We start from the raw sequence: 21,249 nt of genomic DNA on the forward strand, positions 1-21,249 counted from the left end.
TAGAGCCCTGCTCGCTGTGGATTAGCTCTCCATTGGAAAGGATAGCTCTTGTTATCGTCATTGTACTTTCCATTAATCCGCCTGAAGGAGCCTGGCCAGCAGCCCAGAATGGCTGGGGCGGCCACAGAGAGTTTCTGTTCCCCAAGCATATTTTCAGCTCCACCACACCGAGCTGCCCGCAGCCCTGCTAACAGCACCAGCTAATAGCAGGGGCTGCTTCCAGCCCCGAGAGATCAACGGCAAGTGAATGTGTGGAGAGAACGAGAGCATCTTCCAGGAAACGTGCTGCTGGATCCAGGCATGGTTAGAAGGAAGACAGAGAGGGGTGACGTGGTGAGCATCACAGCAAGGCTTGCTTTGGCTGCCACCCTGCTGTAAAGCAACCCAAAAGTCAGATACAGCCCCTCTGTAGCCAGCACAGACCTACAGGGCTCAGCACATCGCTGTGGAGAGGCGCAGGGGTCCTGGTACATGCACACTCTGCTGCTGCAACTGCATACATGGGGCTGGTAGCTCCCCGGGGAGTTTTTTCCATGTTTAGATGAGATAACTGAGCTCACAGGGCAGGGGTGAGGATGGACAGCAGCACGATCTCTTCCCTTCACCCCCATCATGCTTCCAGGCAGCACCTTCTGATAAGTGCCCCTGTGGCTTGCTACCTCTGCTGAATTTTGCAAGCAAGAGCAACATTGTTTTTTCAAGCATTTAATAAACACTTGGGGGGGGGGCAACAGAGTCAAACGAGTATCCTTACAGGAAGACCGTGAAGGAACAAAGCATCTTGCACAGTTGTAATGTATGATGAACTCTTTTCTGCTCTGCAGCATCAAGTGTAGGATGCAACAGCAGACAGGCACATGACTTATTTATAAACTCCCAGTTTCTGGCTGCCTTTGGCTGACATGATTTCTGTGGGCAGATGGAATGCCATCCATCTCTTGAGGCTGCTAAAAGGCAGCCCAGGATGTCAGCACAGAGTTGTGGCAGAGTGAGCATCCACACCCTTCACCAGGCAGCTGCATCCCCCTGGAGCTGCGGGTACAGCCCCCAAGAAGTAGGAGTCCTGAAGGAATTGCCAAGCCCTCGTTGCAAGTCGGAGACTTTTCCAAGCTGCTGCCTTCTGTGCCATCCCCCACCATGGCTTTGGCGTTTAGGGAGCCGTGTTTGCCAAGCAGCAGGTCTGACTGCAGCTCCCGGTGACTGTGAAAGCGATTCTTGATGCACAAAGAGGACCACAGGCAGAAGGATGCAGTGGTGGCAGTTGCACATGCAGCCTCCTCCCCATCCCCACTGGCATTTTAAGCTCCCAGCTCCATCAGCAGCTTAAACTCCAGCCCACCAAGAGCCCCCTGCTCCCAGCAGAGCAAACCCCACAGCTGCAGAGAACAGGAGGGAGCACAGCACTGGCAGACCCCCTTCGCAGCTCCACCTTGCAGGTGATGGGTGCTTCCTGGGGCTGTCCTTCCCAGCCAAGGCACAGCCAAAGATCTAAGAGACAGTGTGGCTCTCCTTCCCCAGGCTCATCGCAGAGGTCATATTTATGTATTTAAAACTGAAAATCTGTGGTCAAAACCAAACCAAAATCAGTTTGTGGTTTGTACGTTTCTAACAATAAACTGTAAGGCCTTTAAGAAAGCAACTACTGTGCATCAGGAAAACTTGAGGAAGGCACCTACCATTTTCATTTAGCCAGGAAGAAATTTCCATTATGAGAAAGGTGTAAAAATCCCCCTTCAACCCTGTTCTTCGCACACCTAAAATTCCCACTGCAGGACCAAGGGAAGCCTCAGGGAAGCAGATGTCACCCACCAAAGGCAGAGCTGAAAGGCAGCAATCCCTGGCAGCATGCGAGGTGCAAGGATTCACCCTTAGGTTTAAGTCAAAGAATCTCAAGCAGTGTTTCAGCTTTGTTCCTGCCCTTGCTGTGCTGGCAAGCAGCTCAGATGAAAGACAGAGATAAAACAGGAAAGGAGAGAGAGGAAACAGATGAAAGATCAGCTTGGAAAGAGAGAAGTTACAGCATTTGGGGTCTCCTTCCCATGCCCCCATCCATGCTGTGATATGCAGAAGGTCTTGAACCTTAATACAGGTGGGAACACAGCAAACACCCCGTAGAAGCGATGGCTTCCTTCCCTCAAGCAGATTGGTTTTGGGGGTAGAACTGCATTTCCAAGCTTCCCCTGGACAGCAAAGGACCACAAATACCACCTCTGGCTCACCCACCCAGTGCTCCTGCACCCAGAGCTTTTGGCTCACTTTGGGGCTCAGGCTGGAGCAGTTTGGGAAACCAGGACAGGGCAGGGCTGCTGTGCACTAAGCTGCTCCAGACTTTGCCTTTGCATCTGCAGCAACAGAATTAAAATGTGGCTGCTGGAGCAGGAAGGCACTCAGGGCTCGAGCAGGGCAGGGGTGCACGAGGCAGTGCTGACCTCCAGGTATGCAACAAGCCTGTGGGTGCTGCAAGGGGACCTGATGAGGTGGCACCTAGCTCAGCTGTGTGAGATGAGTCGTGTAGATGGAGCTTGTCGTGCCACAAGGAAGCCTGGAGAGCTGGGCAGAAATCAGAGCAAGGTTTGATGCAGGTGATTTGAGGCGAGGTGAAGATCTCTGGCAGTGTCAGAGGTACACTCACCTTTCCCACCCTGCAGAGACTTGTTAGTTTTACATACTCAGAAGCAAGCTCTATCCCTCCACCACGCTGCTACCCAGCATCTCATCATGGATCCATGACCACAACCACCCGAACCAGCTCTCCCGTGAGCATCACACAGTGAAGCCCTGCAGGGCACCACCTCTCTGCAGGTCAGATGGCTGAGTTCAGCAAAAAGCACTGCCAGGAACAGACGATGCTTCCTGCAGAGTGGCAGCAGGATGAAAACATAACTCCCCCAGCCTTTGAAGAGCTCTTGGGATGTCACCACCATCTAACCTCCCATTGCTGCTGAAACGGTGGAGGTAACAGCAGCCAGAAAGCTTTACCAATGATGCTAACCGAGACCCCAAAGTCCTTGTAAGCAAGGCCATAACTGAAACCCACCCTGAAGGAATCTCAAAGCACTTTAAGCTGATTAAAAGCCATTATCCAGATTCTACGAATGGTGAAACAGAGGCAAAGTGCAACAGGGATTTGGACTTTCAGCACCCAGTGATGGGTGACCTGATAAAGCTACCCTGACCGCAGCTCTCGTTAGGCTTCAGAGTTAACAGAAGAAGCTTGGAGCACACATCCACTCCCTGGAGATGAGCCAGGGCAGCTTGCTGCAAGAGGCCCGAGCACCCCAAGATGTCTGTGGGTTCTTCAGACTGGGACTGCCACCTCTCCTGGTGCTGTGACATGGAGCGGGGAGATGGAGGGTCCCCCCGGAGGAGGCTCCGAGCTGTCCCCTCGCACAGACCCGGGGGGCCATGTGCTGGCTGAGCACCGCGGCGCAACTGGTGGTGGATTGACAAAGAGCTTGTGTCTGTGTGCCACGCTATAAATATTCCTTTTCAAAAAGGCACAACTGGAAAAATGTCTAAATGTCTATTTTTGCCTCCTCTGCTTCACCCACTCGAAACATTGACATCATACCAAGCTCCTACTGAGACCGAGTCATTCCCGAGACCCAGAGAAGCACAAAATGAACCCAGCTTCAGTGCTGGGGAAGGGAGAAAAGCATTTCTGTAGCCCAGGAAGATGGCCAGAACAGCACGGGACAGAAAGTGCAGGCTGCAACAGTGCCTGAGCAAGGAGCTACCATCCTCCAGCAAGAAGCTCTGCATGTGAGAGTAAAACTGGGTGGGTGCACAGAGACACCCCATAGACCCCCCCCCCCCCAGGGGTCAGAAGCTTTTCTAAAAACATATTTTCTAAAAACATATCAGCAGCCTCACACCCAGCTGATCCATCAGCCCAAAACCCCCCTGAAAGCACCACCAGGGTCCCAAAGCCCACGGTCACCATTTTCCACAGCCCTGTCATCCTGCTCTCAGGTGCCAGCACATATACAACCACACTTGCTCCTGCAGGAAATCAATCTGTATTTTGCTTAAATAAGGCAGTCAGCACCTGGCTTACATCTATTTAATGACCTGAGCATCTGGTTTCAATACAGCAGGCAAGGAGCAACCACAGCATAACAGCAGCCATTTAGAGCTGCAATTAGCTCTGGGCCCCCAGCCGTACATTACAATAATGAAGTGGGTGCTGCTGAGCCTGCTGACAGCTGCAGGAGGGTCGATTCCACCCCACCTCCCCAAACCACCCCAGATCTCCTCCCGCCTCAGATCCCCCGTGTTCCCTGTGCCACAGCCAACACCTTGCTGCCTCTCTGCCGCCTTCCTGGTGGGCATCTCCGAAGGATCCCTGCAAAACTGCTGGGCATGGGACTGCCCATTGAGCCCAGGCATTGCTGCTGCACCTCACCATGCAGCAAGGCTCTGCCTGCCCAGGGCAGGGCTCAGGACATCATTTTATGGGCTCAGCCTTGCAGGGTGTGTGGCTAGGGCACAGAGCTCACCCCCTGCACCACTGTCATTGCAGCCCTGGGCTCGCTGCCACGTGTTACCCCACCTTAGGGCTCCAAAACAGCATCCACAGATTTCAGCCGGAGCTGAACGGAGCCCTCAAAGCCTTTTGTTAGCACTGGTGGGCAGAACCAGCTGAAATCTGCAGTCACCATTCTGAGAAACTGCAGCTCGAGGGTGGTCCTTCACTGACAATGGAAAAGTCAAGACGTCCCATAAAGAGAAGTCACTGAAAAACTCATTTTAAGAACTGCCAAAGCCAGCATGTGTCGTCCCCCCCCCCCCCCCCCCCGCCCCCCTACTCAGTGCTTTTCACAATGTACATATTTGTCTGACTCCATTGTCTGCTTACTGTAACTCCCTTACTTATGGAGAAGCAAGGCTTCAATATTTGTTAAAGACATGACGCATTTTCAACTGTTTCTTTGGATAAAATCATTAAGCTCCTCGAAGCTTTTACGTCCCTGGCCTTTTTGCTGCAGAAAGCTGCTCCCTCAGAACATTTTCCAGCAGCCTGAACGCGCCTGAAACCCAGTGCACCAGGTCATGCTCCAGTCCCTGCTGTAGAGATGGGGAAACTGAGGCACAAAAAGCTCATGCATCCAGCGAGGACAAACAGATCAAGAGCAGGGCAGAGAGCAGCCTGCAATGCCTCCCTTGCTCCTAGGCCATGGGATGGGGTTTCCCAGCTGGCCAGGCAGTGCTGCAAGGGTGCCCTGGGACAGCTTCCCCAGCAAACTGACACACGCACGTTCCAGCACGCATGCAAACATTTGCACATGCGAAAGAAAAAGCCTTGTGTTTTCTCAGGCACCTCAGCTACCATTTCAGGCTCTCTAGGGATGATTTCCACCTGTTTCCATACCCTTTCTTGCCACAGAACTGGCTATAAATAACTCTGGTTTTTCACCTGTGGAAGGAGACGGCTGTGTCCCAGGGGAGGAGGTGCAGAAGTGAAACCGGTTCAGTGCAGGGGCACAAACAAGATCCCAGCCCTGGCAGAACAAGAAGGAAAAGGGATGTTTTGTTTCTCACCACTCCTCAGCTGTGCAAGCACATCGTCCGCACCCACTTCAGCACCCTCTGCACAGAGCTACCCTACAGCAGCCCGAGCCTAAAGTCGCTGGGGATTAGCGATCACAGAGCAAACCCTTACCCAGGAGAGGTTTGGGCAACAACTCACAGCACACCTTACATCGCACTAAATATAACTGACCAACCCCCCTTGCAGATGACATCCACATCAGCATGGACGTAAGCACGGGACACTACAGGTCCCTTTTCCAGGATCCCTCACAGTAAACAGAAGAGGCAGCAGGAAGAGCTGGAAATGAAGGTTTATTTATTTATTGCCCGTTTTGTGGCTCGCGACCAAAGCCTCATGCTGGCAGGCACGGGGCTGGTGGGGCACGGCGCCTGCGCGGGCACGAGGGGGCTGGAATGGGCCAGGGCACAGATTTATTAATACACCCATAGAAAGTGGCAATTTCTGTTGTGTTTTCTAATTCTTGACATTTTTCCCTGAAGACGCCCAACAGTGCTTCCCGAGGCATTCAGCTGGCGGGTGGCATTAGCCCCCCTCTCAGCCAGACCACACGAGCTGGTGCAGCAGCAAATAGTGCCCAGTGTTACAGCCAAGGGCAAGTGGCTTCCTCAAACAAATTTGGTTTTGATGTGAAAATATTTTGACAAAAATATTCCCAAGCACAAGGGATAGGAAAACACTTGGTTTCACAGCACATTAGATGAAGCCCCAGCAGAAGTGGATCAGAAATTTGGCAGAGGGATATGGTTTTTGCTGTCTTTGTGACAGATACTCCCAACCAGACTTGGCTGATTTAGAAACTTTGGAGAAATACAGCACCCCACATCCCCAGCAGAGCCACACCACCTGGCCAGCCCTCTGGGCACCAGCACGTGGCCAAAGCCAGCACCCTCCATCTCACCTCTGCAGAGCCTCCTGCCCCTTACATGCTCCCCTTGCCCATGCTGGAAGAGAATCCTACTGTCCTGTGTTCTGTCTGCTGCAGACTTCAGTTGTGTAGCCACTGATGTTTTGTCCAACTTGATCCATGCCTCGCTCCACGCACAGGGCAGACGATTCCTAGCAGAGGTGGATGCACATCTGAGGTGCCTGCTCAAGTTGAGTCTCAGCGAAGGACGGTGGCCATGACAAAGGCAGCACAGATGGTCCTGGAAAACTGGATTCTACCTCTGTCAGCCCACGAGGAACTAGGTGACACCAGACTTTCAAAAGTTTTTGCAAAAGGCAACGTTCCTCAGTGCTGATGGCCTCAGCTGGTGTGCGCCAGCAGCTGGAGACACCAAGGACAAACTTTCCTGTATCACATAAGCTCAGAATTGCTGGGGAGATGTGATTCCTGCCTGTACTCAGCCTTAACACCTCTGCTCATCTGTTAGAGTAAGAAATGAATAGCTGCCCATCTACCTGCTGCCTGCTCAGCTTTGATGCTGCCCTGCTTTTCTTTTAATTCATTTGTGCACTAAATGAACATACATTCACGTACCCATACACACAGGCTGGTGCACGTGACTTAAACAGAAAAAAAGAATGGAAAGAAGGGATAAACCCACAGGCAGGGTCTGGGTGTGAGTGGCCAACTCCTCAGCCTTCCAGTCAGTGCTCCCTCAGCCCCACGCAGCTGAAGACAACAAGGACATGGATTTCCTCAGGGCGCTTTTCCTCTGCCACTGCCCAACATCTCAAGATGACACAGACGCCGATGCGCAGCCCCCCGGGGCTGCTACCCCCAGCCAAGTCCCCAGCAGCACTGGGCACTGCTGCCAGCAGGGTCACTGGGTGCAGGAGGGCAGAGAACAGGGCTCTGTGTGTGCTGGGCTGCGTGGGCGCGCAGGCATCCGCGTCTCCATACCCTGCCCCTGCACTGCACCCTCTGTGGGGTGTTTGCGAGCAGCAAAGGGCTGCCCGTGTCTCCAAAGCAAGCCGGAGAGGTGGTGGTTACAGTTTTGTCCTGAAAGCAGATGAGCAAAATGCAACACCATGTTTTGCACTCGTCTGCTTTCATTCAAATAAGGCTTTTAGGAAGAGTCCAAAAACTGAAGTCTATTTGCATTTCTAATTTAATGCACTCAGGAAAACATCTGAGAGTTCCCTTTTTGCTTTTTTCATTTCCAGCTGCAGACGAGTCATTTCTTCTTGCTGGAAGAAGCCAGGGAGCCACACAGTACCACACACGAGGGAGGTTTTCTTGCAAAAATAACCCTACTGCGAGCACTTGGAGACAACAAGCTGCTCTCAGCCGTGGACTTTCTTAGGGAGCCCTTGCCCATCCCGGCACAGCTGCCACCTCTGCTCAGCACCGATGGTGCTGGGGCTTCCTCCACAGCAGCAGCTCCTGGAGGCTCCGGGCTCGGCTCCCTCCATGCAGGGCAGGCGGCTGCAGCCCTCCTCCAGTCATCCTGCTCAACCAGCATCTTCACCACCGGGGCCGTGTGGGTGGCGTAGGCAGGACGCGGGCGGTGGCACTGGATGAGGTGGCCGGGCAGGCCCACGTTGGCCGAGGGCTGGGCGTGCTCTGCAAGCCAAGAAAGAGACCATGAGGGCACGGGACCACAGCCGGCTGCCTCCTGGCTTCTTATCCCTGTAGGAAGGGAGAAGGAAGGGTGCCTTCAGTGCCACCAAGGACACATTTTGGAGCTGAAGACCACAGCTGGGGTCGGTGAGGGTTTTGCTATGAGCACGGAGGGCCAGGCAGCACTGTGGGAGAGGCGGGCAGGGCAACACCCGGTAGCTCTTCTGCAACAAGACCCAGATAACCCATGCGAGAAATGCAGAGGGCATCCACCACTTCCAGCCTTTGTGCCTTTATTTTATTTTAAAACAGATCTCATTTCTGCAGCACTGAGCAATGCCCACAGTTGCTGACAGCATGGCAAAACCACACCAAAGATCTTTCCAGGCTTAGCTTTCTGCCCTAAAACCCTCAGTCACCCAAGTCTTGTGCCTCCAACATTGGTAGAAATAACTGGAGGGATTAGACTGAGCGTACCTGGGAAGATGTCTGCTCAAGGGAAACTTCACACAGCAGAAAATCCCAAGAGAAAAAGTCATCCAGAAGAGAGAGACCTAGATCATCATAAATCAGACCACTGGTATTCCATTTATAAAGTATTACCGAGACCTTTCATAAAACCATCTGGTTTTCACTGAAATGCCAATCATTTAAAAATCACATAGCACAAAAGCAGAACTTCCTGCATGACTTTAATACTTTACTTTTCACTGCCTTGTCCTAGTACACCAGTTGGTACTACCTACAACTAAGCAGTCAAGTATAAAACATGATCTGGCTTGGCACAAGCAGCTGGATAAGATGGACAACAAGGAGCCCCACTTACTGAGACTACCCTGAAGGTCTAACTCCATCAGAGGGACAAACTCTGCCCTCCAGGGTGTTTGTGACCTGTCTGTAGCAAGCTCTGAACAGCAGCCTGCAGGCAAGAAGGAAGGATGTACACAGAGATGGAGCAACTGTCCTGAAAACAGCAGCTCCATGGCAGCTCACCGGACACCCTGCAGGGCTCTGCAGCCCCTGGTTGCAGATCTGGGAGCAGAGGGGAAGGAGGCAAAGTCTCTCCAGATGGGATTTACAAACCTGTGTGCATCACACCTTACTCCTAAATCAGTCAGGTATTTGCAAAAATCCCAGTCTTTACTTCCCAACTGTGCACCATTTGCCTTTTTATTCATTTTAACTGGGACAGATTCTGCCTCTCTCCTGCAGAGTCAGTTCTTTATGAGCATGCTGCACAGAACAGGAAAACACCCAGAAAAAGAAAGATACACCTGGGTGTGCTGGGGCTCTGACACTCAGCTGCAGCACTGGGGTCCTCATCAGAATGAGGGCAGCTCCGGGTGCTCAGGCACGGGGACACGTGTACAGGGAGACAGAGCTGTGAGTATTTCCCAGGGTCCTGCCACGCACTCCAGGTAGGAACCAAAACCACAGAAGCCTGGAACTTCATTTCCAAGAACTGAGAGCATTTAAAGAAACGTGCTGCTTCAGATTGTCCTCTACCAAAAACCATGGGGACAAAAAGAGGAAAAAAAAGTGTATATCCAGTGCCTTCTGCACCAAGCTGCACCCTGTGGGCTCCCTGCTCCCGCAGCCTGTTGCAGGACCATGAATTTGCTTTGCTCCAGCTGCACTCGCTCACACTGCAGGGACATGTCCAGCACTGAGCTCGCCCTGAGTCACCCCCGGTGCCACCCCTGTGCTGTGCCGGGCCCCCCAGGGTGAGCCGAGGGCCCTGCACACGGCCAAGCAGCCCCACAGGCAGCATGGACTCTTCCCCAGGCTTATAAATAGAAACAGCCCGATGTGCTCGCAGGAAAAAACTTTCCATACCCCCATGCCCCCTCCCCCAAAAAAAAAAAAAAAAAAGTCTCACTGAAATGCTGTTGCTATGAAGTTCTGCTGTTCCATACCTATGCTACACGCTCTCAGCTTTACAAGAGGGAACAGCCCTGCCAAAACCTGCCTTGTTCTGAGCTATGAGTTTTCAGAGGGCAGCACACTGTGCTGAAGCGACGTGTTTATTTTGACAAGCTGAAATAGTCCACGGCCCTTCCACAGCTTGTTCTCACTCGGTGCTCACATCTTTTAACCCTTATGTTACAGAATTATTTTACGATTAACCTGTCAGGCTAATTTGCAGAAAAGAAACTCAAAAGGGGTTTAGTCACATTAAAAGACAATCCAACTATTTTCCAAGCCAACATGCACAAGGGCCGAGCCCTGCAGCAGGATTTGGCACCAAATGCAACACAAACAAGGCACCAGTAGGAGAGCTGCTCTGGAGTCCTTCTCATTTTTAGAAGTTGTAGCTCAGATCTTTAAAATAAACTAAAAAATAACAAAAATAGATAAACACCCTGAGGGAAACCTGGGCAGCCGGCCCCGGCACAGGGCAGGGCTGCGAGTTTGATTCAGCAGCAGCAGAGCCGGGAAGGAGCACTGTGTGCCCCAGGGGTGCAGCAAAACCTCTCCGCCTTGCTGAGTGCAGGCGCAAAACCTCTCCGACTGTTCCAAGGATGGCCCCAACAGCTGCGGGATGCTACCAGGGGCCTGCGAGGGTGACAGGGACAGCGACAGCCACACCGGCGGTGCCAGCTCCCAACAAAGCAAACACAGGCTGGAACAGGGCCAGGACCGCACCGTAAGGAGATGCGGAGCTATTTCTGCATACAGCCCCACGACAAAACGTGCTAGATGGTTTGGCAAAGCAAACAGAAAGCTCCAGCTCGGTCCCTCACCCAAACCACCAGATGTACAACAAAAATGCGAGGAATGAGCAACACGAGGTGGTGGAAGAGGGAAGGACAAGGGTTACAGTGCGGAGATGTGGCTCTGACCCACACCTCTGGCTTGCACACCCGCTGTTTTTGTTGGAACACCCACCTGTGCTGCACCCAGCCACGTGCTCCCAGCCCAGAGCATTTCTGGAGAGAGGAGGCCAGTCACGCTCACGAGTTTGGAGCAGGAGGACACGTGCATGCACTAATATTTCAGTCTTTGCACGGTATTATTTTGATCCTGGATAAATACTACTGCTCATGTGATATTCACGCAGGCTGTGGTTTCTCAAAGAGCCCTGGGCCTGACTGCATTGCTCGGGTGCTAGAGCAGCATCTCACATGGCAAGAAAAGGAAAGGTTCCTACGATTTCCCAAATGATGAGGAAGAAAAAGGCAGCCTGATGGACAGCAACCCCAGCCTGAATATTTGTAGAAGTGGAAAGGTTCGGTGACAGGCTAAAATTTGGATACTTGTCAGGTGAATGCTCCTGGGCAGCTGTGGGTGCTTTGATGGAGAAAGACCCAGGTGAGGCTGCAGGACCTGCCTTCCAAATTGCCCACACTGGGGCACTGGGACAGAGCCTGCTGCAAGTCCCAGAGATTTCTCCTCTGACCTTCCAGCCAGCTGTGAACAGAGGAACCCCAGAGAGAAGAGAAATATCCCCCGACCTCAGAGCCCTGGCCCCTGGCTTCCACCCTTTTTGTGGGCTATGTCAAGGGGGGTGTGAGGAGACAGATGCCACAACAGCTCGGGGAGCTGAGGATGGGAACACAAAGCACTGGAGAGGAGAAGCCAGGGAAAGCCCAGAGCTGACAGCACCTCAGCAAGTGAGTGGGTCAGCAGCCACCGCTTGTTATTTACAGTTTGTGCTTGGCTACTGGCCTGGGAGCGCCGTCAGAGCACGGGGAGAAAAGGCTCCACAAACATCCCTGGAAGTCCTCCAGGCAGATCAACTCCTCTGCTCCGTGAGCACCTGCCAGTGAGACCCATCTCCAGGCCGTCCCGGTGGCCTGGCAAGGGCTTCCCAGAGCACGCAGGGCTGACCTCCGTCCCGTCCCGCTGCAGGGCCGGGATTAGGGCCGGACGTCGCAGGCTGAGCCTGGGATTTATCTGGTGATGATCTCTGAGATGTCTCCTCACGGGATGCTCCAGGGGAAACACTCCAATGTGCTCTCCTGCCCTGGTGCCAGCCTGGGATTCCCTGTGGCACGCAGCTGGGAGCACGGCCTCATAGTATGGCCTGAGTGCTCTGCCACACACTACATGGGGCTGCGACAGGCCCTGTCCTGCATCCCCTGTCCCGCTGCCACAAGCAATCACCCTGGGGCATGTAGCACCTCGTGCAGGCCTCAGGCATCGGCTGGACTGCTCCCTGCAGCCACCAGGACTTCCCCCACGCCTCCCCAACCAACCATTCTCCTCTGATCTGTTTCCATCTCAATTTTTGCAACATCTCTTGCTGCCCAGCCCAGGCAGTGGGCACACTGTGAGAAGACACAGGTACACAGTGTCCAGCTCTCCGTCCATGTCCCACCCCATGCTGTAGTTGGGGCTCACGAACCAGCACGCTTCTGAACTCTGACTCCCTTCCCTGGGATAATGATAAAGACAGAAATACCAAATGTGAAGACAGAACCTGAGCGAAGAAGCAAGGTCAGAAAGTGGCTAAAAAAAAATGATAGTTATAAAAGTAAAGTGCCAAGGGCACCAGGGCACCTCGCTTGCATCTAATGCCAGCCAAAAGCTGCTCTCCCTTCCTTTGGGCCAGCCAAGAGACCCCCAAGCTGAGCCAGGACCTTGCAACATATCTCCAACATGCACCCTTGCACCGTTAAATTTCATGCACTTCTGCTGAAAGTAGTAACCCTATAGTATAAGGCTAAAAAATCCCCCTACGTGGATTATTTCTAAAGAGACCCCAAAAGATGTAATATCTAGAACAGGACTGGGAAACACACCACGTTAGCATCACTTTTTTCTCCTGAAATAAAACTCATCCCCCCAGCACAGCCACCCAGCCAGGCAGCCAACGGCACTCCCCGCCCCGCTGTGGAGGCTGTGAGGAGTGGGATGGGGCCAGGTAGCACAACATTGTGCCCCATCAGCCTTTAGGTGGGAAAGGTGAAATTAAACCCACTCAGAGGGCAGGGGCACTTCCAGGTCTGGCCTCAGCTTCCTAATGTCCTGCCTAGAATCACACCCTGCTCACATCAAGTGGAGCTTATCTGGGGACAGCCGTGGGCTCAAGGCATGTGCCTTCACAGCCAGTGTGTGTTACAAGGATGCTGATTTTACACCTGTGGCCATTATTCCTGCAAACATTGCCTGGCAGACATTTGCCAACCCCTCCAACATTAAAACCTCTCTAAAATGCTCAGGAAAGTCAGCCAGACCACTTCACGCAGAATTCTCAACTCCGGAAAAGTTTTTAAACCTTTTGAGAATCCGGGTACTTCAGATCCAGAGAGAATTTCTCTTCTCCCCAGCACAGAGACCCAGCCCCTAGTTTTCCCCATACCACACGCATAGGGCTGTGCCTGGAGCTCTTCTTTATATCCTTCAGATAGCATTTCTGAGACATATCCTGGCATTTACGAATACATTTGGTCCAAAAATCAAATCAAAACAGCTTCTTTGCAAGCAAAAAGTCACCATTCCTGCCCAGTGTTGCCATATGGGCAGCAGCAGGACCAGAGCCAGGGACCCACTTGGGTCACCTCACAGTGGCCGGGAAGCACAAACCTCCAGCCAGCCCCATCCAACCAGGCAATTAAATCAGACTCACAATTGTTGGGATACCACAGCAGCACACTTCACAGAACCACATTTAAAAAAAAAAAAAAAAAAAAAAAAAAAAAAAATCAAACAATGATTCTTTTGAGCTGCTGAATGAAAACGGGCAATACCAAAATTAAAATGGAAGCCACCAAAAAGAACTACAATTCCTGTGAGAATTGGGGCTGGTTTTAAACCCAAATCTACTACTTAGGAAAAAATTCTTTATTGTGAGGGTGGTCAAACACTGAAACAGGTTTCATAGTGAGGTGGCTGATGCCCCATGCCCATCAGTGTTCAAGAGGCATTTGTATAATGTCCTTAATAATAAGGCTTTAACTTCTGGTTTGCCCTGAAGCAGTCAGGCAGTGGGACTCGACCTTTGCAGATCCCTTCCAACTGACCTGTTCTGGCCTACATGTATTGAAACACGGACAGTCAGAGGTCCTCGTTTCTTCAGGATGGGAAGAAAACCTTAGACAAAGCTCTGCTGCCAGAACCCTTGGTCAATGAACACCTCCCTCATGCACTACAACTCTAACAGCACACAAGAGAGCTGGTAACAGGGAAACAGCAACTGCTTGTTCCACTTGATTTTCTCCAACTTCAGGCTGAGATATTCAATGTAATAAAAGGAAAAAGCTTCCCAAGAGAGCGGAGGGAAGGCTGCTTTTTATGAAAGGCATGTAAGCCATAAAGTGCCCAGCACATCGCTCCGTGCTGCCACTCGGGCGAGTTAATTCTGAGCGCGCTGCTGGCAGCGGGACAGCTTTCACACCCTTATATTTAGAGGGACCCGCCTGAAAAACAGCCAAGGCTGTCACCGATAAATCAGGCTGTTCTGACAGCACCCAGAACGCGTAGTAAAAGCAAATTGGGGGGGGGGGGGGGAATGAAATTACATGCTGCAAAGGGAATTCTGCGAAATAATAAGCTTCTATTTTGTGTTTTTAAAAGCTCACAATAATTAGAACTATTTTCCCCTCTGTTTTTAAGCCAGCCCTTGCTGACGGGCTCTGGGCCCCCAGCCTCTGCGTTCCTGCAGCGCACCAGAGGTGGGGGGAAGTCTTATCCACAGAGCACTTGGGGTGGGGATCACATTGTCTGCCTTTGACTGGAAAAATCCCACCTCAAGCAAATTGAAGCATCAGTTTTTCTACAGCCAAACAAATGCAGCACTAAATAACGCTCGTCTGAGGTGGGAAGACATCAGCAGCTGATTTCTCTAACTAGATGAGCATCTTGTTTTCATCCGAATGTGCTCTGGCCCCTCTGCCAGCAGGTGTTAAACCAGAGCTTACTGCACGGCTTCCTAATTTATAGCTATTTAGGATCAGGAAGACGTTTCCCATCATATCAAATTCCCACCCTGGAAGAAGTCTCTGATGAAGTGGTAGATGTTGATGCTTCACACACAGGCCCTAGGTCTGAGCAAACACCAGGCCCTGCAGTTTAACTCCCCACCACTCCCTCAGGCTTTAGCCCCACGCTGTACCCAACCCACCTTCCCCACGGCCCAGGGTGAGAACCACCTCCACCTCTCCAGGAAAGCCGACAGACCATCAGGCATATCTTAAAGCTGAATTTTACACTCTCTTAGCTTAGCCTGCATCGCCCAGAGATTTTTCAGGACAGGAGGTTCCTGTCTTCAGGGTTGCTGCCCAAAGAAGCTTCAGCCTTCCAGTTTAAGCAACATACAAATGCTACTTCACCAGAAGTCAGCTTCAACCCTTATACAACTCAACAGCAATTCACTCATCTTCAGAAAGATTTTAATATGACCCCTCAGTGAGTAGCCAGATGGAACAGCAATTGCTAAAAGAACTGCTGGAAACCAAACAAAGCTGATGAAAGGATAAGAGCAACAAAACCATCCTTTATTCATTCATCTTACTTTACTGTTTGAAATGCTCCATGAACTGCTTCCAACCCAAACTCCTCCCCAAACATATGAACTGGGAAGCTGTTTTGTAGAGATGGAAAGAGATGATCAGAGGCTCTGAAAGGGCTGGGGGAGGAAGAGATCAACAGAAGAGGCAGCAGGGGGAATTTGGGAACACAGGATATACCCCATGAAAGACCTTAGGAAGGAGAGAAACCCTGGCTGTGCACTAGGGCCACAGTGACAAACCATCCAAAAAGCATCACAAAGGTTTTATTTGTCTGTTCCAGGGTGGGCCTGACCTAACATCAGGTGCCCAGCCACTGCCTCCAAGGGGCTCTGGGTGCACTGGAGGCTGAGCCCTGGGGTGAAGCACGATGGCCCAGAAGCAGTCAGCCAAGCTCCTGCCCCAGCAGGTGCAACCACATCACCCCCAAATTCTCCTGAAAGGTGCTGACAGGAGGCAGCAAGGTGAGAGCCCACACAGGCCACGTCCCCTCCATCACCTCACCTTCCAGGAGAGCCACCCCAGCGAGCACATCCCAGGTCCAGGCTGGTTACTGGGACCAGCTTCCTTACTGGTCATGAGTTAGGAAGAGCTGACAGTGGAACATAAAGGAACCAAAACCAAGAGTTCCCACAGCAGCAGCCTCCACGGCCTCCCAGTTTCGTGGAGATGTTTTACAACATGCCCAGCGATGTGCCAGGTTTCAGGGCTGGGCACAGGAGCTGTGCTCAGCACTCGTGTGCAGGCTGCTGAATGAACAAAACAGCAGGAATGCTGCTGGCCTTTGAGTAACTTGTTTCTCCTTCGCAGGCATGTTATGGTCTTTTGCACTTCTATTTTTTCTTACTACGAAGGGGAAGGGAACGTGACAGAAAAAAAGCTGGGTGCCAGGATCACACCCAGGACACCACAGTGTGTGTACGTACAAACAGCAACTAAAATAGCAGGGGTGGTTCCCCAGCTGCCGCGGGCTGTGTGGAGCTATTCATCTGATTGTCACACCAGGAGGACATCTGACCCCAAAGCAGGACAGGCAATACCCAGGCAAGAACAGAACGAGACACTGGGCCATGCTGGTGGAGAGGGGGACATCCACCAGCTCCACGCTTGTATCTGCAAGCGAGAATTCGCCCTCTGCTATCACACATGCAGCAGCCCCTTGAATCAAAAGCAGCACGAACTGGTCATTTCATTCCAAAACCAGCTTTAGTTGTCTTTCTGCTGCTTTCCAGCCCGTTTCCCCAGCTGATCCTGTATCTCCACCTGCAGGAGCCTGAGCAGGAGGTGGCCGGGTACCGCTGGTGTCACTGAGGAGGACACGGAGCCGGGGGAGCAGCCAGAGCAGGGACAGGCAAGAGAAAGTGCTTGTTTGTGTGCAAGCACAAGGAGGCAAATAGTTGACATTAAGGCTTCAGGGAGGCTGTGGGACTGGGCTATTTCTTTCAGCCCTCGCACAAAGGGACCTTTTTTGTCTTGCTGCAGAACAGAAATGATATTGAAGGGTCTGTGGAATTTCTGGGCATTTTCTCCCCCTGGAGACGCGCTGGCCCGTGCTTCACAGCGCAGGACAAAGTAGGACGCAGAGAACAAGCTGTTCACATGTGGCCCTGCATCTGCCTCCAAGTGCTTTCTGTCTCCCTGCTGCCACCCCGCTCCATCCCCAAGGAGCCCCTGCTGCTTGCGGCAGAGCCCCGAGGTGCCACAGGGCTCACTCCTGGTCTCAGAGCAGCTCCAAAGCAGCCAGCCAAGCCAACAAGCAGCTACAGGGTGCCATAAAACACACACAGAGCTCTTCTCCCTCCCGCTGTGACACAGGTACAGAGATTTCTCCAAGATCATTAAGGATGCATCTGCTGCATGGCCCTCCCCAAGCCCCTGCCACCCTGAGAGCTCGGTGAGGCTGGCACAGGCCCCGCACATTGCTCATCCTGGAGCTCCCTGTGCCATCTCCAGCTGGGGACAGTCAAAAAACTCATCCTCCACAGGCAGCCAAGCTGCTGCCCGTGCTGCTGGAAAGCAGCCGGGACAGGGAATAAAGCTGATGTCTGCCATCGGCCAGAAAGCGACACCTCCATGCACGCAGAGTGCCCGACAAGCCAGCCCTGACACAGCCACACCACTGCTGGGATGAAATCCCCATCGCCACCAGGACACAGCACAGCTCCTGCCTCTCGCAGGCATTTCCCTGCCTCACCCACTCAGCACCAAGGGGAAAACGGAGACCTTCCAAGTTCATCTGGAGTCCCGCCACGTTTTCCTCTTGCAGAACATGTACAGCACACAGCCAGAGCCTGGAGGTCACTTCAGGACAGCCTTCGCACAAAAGGCTGGAGGCACATGGAAAATAAAAACCCCATTCTCAGGCAACGAGCGCTGAGCGTGCCCCCGTGCCAGCAGCGGGTGAGCAACCCCACCGAGCCGGCAGCGGGGCTGGCAGGGAGCCAGGACAGAGCGGGGACTGCACGCGGACGGCGGCACCGGCAGGATCAGCAGAGGAGCTGGCAGGATATTTCCCCAGTTAACTCTGAGATTCTGGGGGAGGAAACCAAAAATATTGAGAGCATCTGCCGCCACGGTGTTGGGCAGAGGGAGCCAGCCCAGTGACAGTGGGAATAGCCGAGCACTCTTCCTCATGGGCACCAATTCACCTCCAAACCCTGACTGCATCCAAAAAACAAGCCCAGATGGGGAGCAAAGCCTCCTCTTGCTCCAGGCAATAAGGCTTTCAGTTGAGGAGCCCTTTCTGGTCCCCAGCACCTGCCTATGAATTATCTGTGCAGATTTTGTGCCTCTGGGGCACCGCGCATCCTCGGGGAGGACTTCACCTCCGTGGCCAGGGGGAAGGCGATGGTGAGAAATCAGCTCTGCCATTTCCAGCTGATGCAGGGGAAGAAGCAGTGCCTGGGGAACAACGGGTACTGACGGGTACTTTGTGAGCCCAGTGGGCAGGGAGCACACGGCAGAGCAGTGAAGCGGCGTGCAGAGCCGGTGGCACAGCTCAAACAGACCAGCCTGCTGCCCTTCGTGTCTCAGAGGCCCCTGCAAGAAATTCTGGCATTGCCACTTCAAATTAGTGCTTAGCTTGGAGAAAATGGGCTTCAGTCCTCTGAGAAAGCGCTCTGACTGGCTACAGCTCTCCTTCCTAATTCCCGGTTTGAGTTTCTGTAATAAATCCCAGATTGCTCAACTTCCACTACACTGGTCTATGAGCTCAGGCAGCAGTTAACCCTCTGTGGCCCCAGGCAATCAGTAAATATCCTTCTCCTGTTTTATCTTCCTTTGATGCCATTTTTAGGATAAACTGCACACCGGGGAAGGCAATCAGCTCCCCGAAGCACTCACAGCTGTGCCATCCACCCCTATCCAAAGCCCACTACCCCCCAATACCTTACACCACCTTCTTCCTTGTACAGACCACAAGGCACAGGGCTGTGAGGAGTGAATGCAAGGAATAAGGGTTAATCTTTGGCATGCTGTTACATCAGGCTACCATGCAGCAGCTTCCAGAGAGCATCAGTCCATGTACAACCTGCCTCGAAGTCACTGCAATGCAAGGGGAGGGAAGAGCGAGCTCTGCAGAGTGCATGAGCATACACAGTGCCTGTCTGGGAGCGTGGCTGTTGCACGCTGGACATCAGACACCAAAGAAAGCAAGACAGCATTTTTCATCCAGAAAAATCTTCGACAGAAATAGACTTGGTTTTGGAACAATCAGCAGCATTACCAACACTTTCTTGCATGGCAGGGCAGGGATGCAGCCAGCATCACATCCCCACATCCTCAGCCTCCTACTGCACCTTGCCAGGAGCTGCCCAGGGCAGCAATTAACCAATTAACTCCCAGTTAATTGGTAATTAACCAATTAACTCCCTGACATCTCTGCCTACTGCAGAGCAGAGAGCAGCACATGCTGCCCACAGCTCCCAAAGCCTTGGTGGCCACAAATGTCTTCACAGCCTCCACAGCCAAAGAGGCTCCTCTGTGTTTTCCTCCCCAGCCTGGGCTGCAGACGTGTTCGTGCCACTTCTGGCAGGACATTTTGCCTGGGAGCAGACCCCGGTGGCAGCTCACAGCCCCAGCCCCTCAGTGGGTTGCACTGAGGGATGCTCCTCACCCTCCTGCACCTCCCAGCGGGATCAGGCTCTGGAGCTGGGCCCTTTTCTGAGGCCTCTGTGACAGATCTGCCCCAAACATGCACTCCCCCAGTTCCCCACCCCACCACCTCATCCCTCACCCCACTGACCCCAGCCGGCTCAGGGTTTGCTATCACTGCTTCCACATAACCCCTGGGGTGCACCACACACCCCAGTGCCACCCCCCTGCACTCCGCAGTCCCTAAAACCGCCCTCTGCAACTCTGCTGTCTGTAAACACCATGGTAATAAAATAACCCCCTGCAGCAGAGCTGCACACCTTGCCTCATGGCTCGGACATCCACCTTAGAAGCCCTCTAGGCTGCCACAGATCGGGATAAAAGCCTCAATACATTTGTAAAGACCACATCGTTTGAGCTACTCGACTCTGCTTTTGCCTGGAAGGGAGCTGGCGTGGGGTGTTATTACAGCACCGCTTCCACTTAATGACTCTCGCAAACCTCCCACAGCTCACAGTGACAGAGCAATGCAGCAGGCCTCGTTGTGAGCCAGATCTTGCAAAAAGCTTAATCAGGCACGTCGTGTCACCCATATAAACACTACCAGGGAAGCCAGAGAGATGGTATTCTCATTTACAGATCAACACACGTGCTGCAGGCTTCGCAGTCAGAGCTTCCAAGAGTTTTCCTGCACTGCTTTTTTCCACCATGGGATGCTCCTGTGGCCGGTCTGCTGGAAATGCCACCACACATACTGGTGTTTGGGGCTTCTGAGTCACTTGGGGCTGTGCTTTCTCACACCATCTCTGGACTAACCCCACGGCACCTTCCCAAGGGTCTGGGCTGTCCCCAAAGGTGCCAGGGCAGGGGAAGCACCAGGACATGCGGTGGCAGGGCGCACACTGCGGAGTAAATCCACCAAAAGCATCATCCCTGTGACTGCCTTACTGATGACATTCCTGCTTTGGGCAGCTTTCCCATTGTGCGCTCCCAGCTTCCACTTTCTGCTTCAGCAGTGACAAGCTGGTGGAAGTCCTTACACACGTCCTTGGCCCAGCATCACCCTCTTGTTGTTGCTGTTTCGGGTGTCCAGCACGGTGGGGTACCAGAGCTAAATAAAACCTACCAAAGCACAAGTAATGACCACATTTTTCCCCGGTAATCACTTTCCTAAGGCGTTAGCCAGTGCTTCCTTGGAAGGATGGCCATTTTTCACTGCTAGCTGACAAATTCAAAGCAATGTTTTCCACCCACAGTTCTTCAGCAGGCACACCCAGCCCCTCCTGCAGGGCTCATGCACCTTGGTGGTGATGCTCCAAGCCTCATACCCAGAGCCAAGCACGGAGAGCTGCGGGTCCTGCCCAGAACAGGCTGCCTGCCCCCAGCACAAGACTCCAGCAGGCTCTGAGCTGGCAATGCAGGCTCCTTTCAGGCTGCAAACCTTCCCCACATAACCTGGTCAATATTTGGACAGAAAGCGCTGAGCTTCCTGCTGTCACAGTGCTCCTCTTCTGCAGGCACACATTAATTTGCTTCAGGGATGCTGCAACACAGCAACCTGCATCCCCCTCCCAGGCATCTTGCCGCAGCTCCCAGCACCTCCAGTCTTCGTACAAGCACTGAACCACCTCGAGCTGGTGGTTAAA

The 21,249-nt window shown here is 52.8% G+C and overlaps 1 protein-coding gene across 3 annotated transcripts in view; it reads right to left on the minus strand.

Annotated features, from left to right (window-relative positions):
- The window catches only part of TEKT3 (tektin 3), a 72,415-nt gene that overhangs the window by 40,437 nt on the left and 10,729 nt on the right, over positions 1-21,249 (minus strand). Inside the window, exon 1 of one of the 3 annotated variants that reach the window (XM_021276523.4) lies at positions 17,735-17,923. The exons of 1 other annotated variant lie outside the window; for it this stretch is intronic. The gene's annotated coding sequence lies outside the window, so the exon portion shown is untranslated. Of the gene's footprint in view, positions 1-17,705; positions 17,924-21,249 lie in introns of those variants that run through there. One more of the 3 variants, XM_021276524.4, reaches the window with a different exon arrangement.

The sequence above is a fragment of the Anas platyrhynchos genome, chromosome 19 (assembly GCF_047663525.1).
Source record: "Anas platyrhynchos isolate ZD024472 breed Pekin duck chromosome 19, IASCAAS_PekinDuck_T2T, whole genome shotgun sequence".
In the NCBI taxonomy this organism is placed as follows: domain Eukaryota; kingdom Metazoa; phylum Chordata; class Aves; order Anseriformes; family Anatidae; genus Anas; species Anas platyrhynchos.